This window comes from Trachymyrmex cornetzi, unplaced genomic scaffold (assembly GCF_001594075.2).
Source record: "Trachymyrmex cornetzi isolate Tcor2-1 unplaced genomic scaffold, Tcor1.1 scaffold1808, whole genome shotgun sequence".
NCBI classification, from domain to species: domain Eukaryota; kingdom Metazoa; phylum Arthropoda; class Insecta; order Hymenoptera; family Formicidae; genus Trachymyrmex; species Trachymyrmex cornetzi.
The window spans coordinates 60,849-61,480 of NW_017296428.1; positions in this window are offsets into that span (position 1 = coordinate 60,849).

Genomic DNA, 632 nt, shown 5'->3' on the forward strand with positions numbered 1-632 from the left:
AAGCAAAAAGGGTTTGTAACCAGTGTTTCGGAAACGTCTTGACACCAGCTTTAAGGATATGTAAGAGAAAATTGGTGTTTCCATTTAAGATTTCAAAGTTGACCTTCACGGTGTCCTTCAAGGTCACATGAAAGTCATTTCAACATAACCATATAATAGATCACTTGATATACTAAAACTTTTGTATTGAACATTTTTTTCCATAAGCATTATTTTTCAAGATATTTGACCGTTGCCGAACTTTCTCCCATCACTGTATAAAAGAATAAAGATCATAACTGTACCGATCTCGAGTGCACTGAAAATACCTATAATTCGGTTCTACGACTATGCTCGGAAAATCGAGTTTTGGATCCTTTACATTATTTCCCCCCCTATAATCATGTTTGCATATCATTCTTGGATAGTTTAGGGAGTGTTTAAGCCAATAAAAAAAAAATTCGAAAAAAAAATTTACAAGGTGCCATTATCCCTTAACTTCATTTGAAGTAAGATTTTCAGATTCTACAATATCCTGTGGTAAATAAAGGACTTTATTAATATTCTTGAGGCTTTCACGGGTGTTTCCTATATGACAATCTTGTGTTTCGCGGGTTTTCTCCGTGTTCAAATCCATTCTTGGAATGCCAACG